The sequence below is a fragment of the Austrofundulus limnaeus genome, unplaced genomic scaffold (genome assembly GCF_001266775.1).
Source record: "Austrofundulus limnaeus strain Quisiro unplaced genomic scaffold, Austrofundulus_limnaeus-1.0 Scaffold343, whole genome shotgun sequence".
NCBI lineage: Eukaryota > Metazoa > Chordata > Actinopteri > Cyprinodontiformes > Rivulidae > Austrofundulus > Austrofundulus limnaeus.
Genome location: NW_013952745.1, coordinates 289,419 through 289,847, shown reverse-complemented (window position 1 = coordinate 289,847; position 429 = coordinate 289,419).

Sequence of the window (429 nt, the reverse complement as noted above, 5' to 3'; positions counted from 1 at the left end):
GTGTGGATGGATGATGGTTGGATGGTGGTTGGATGGATGGTTGGATGAACAGATGGATGGATGATGGTTGAATGGTGATTGGATGGATGGTTGGATGAACAGATGGATGGATGATGGTTGGATGATGGATGGTTGGATGAACAGATGGATGGATGGTGGTTGGATGAACAGATGGATGATGGTTGGATAAACAGATGGATGGATGGATGATGGACGGATGATGGTTGGATGATGGATGATGGTTGGATGGTGATTGGATGGATAGTTGGATGAACATATGGATGGATGGATGATGGTTGGATGATGGATGATGGTTGGATGAACAGATGGATGATTGGATGATGGATGGATGATGGTTGGATGAACAGATGGATGGATGGTGGTTGGATGAACAGATGGATGGATGATGGTTGGATGAACAGATGGATG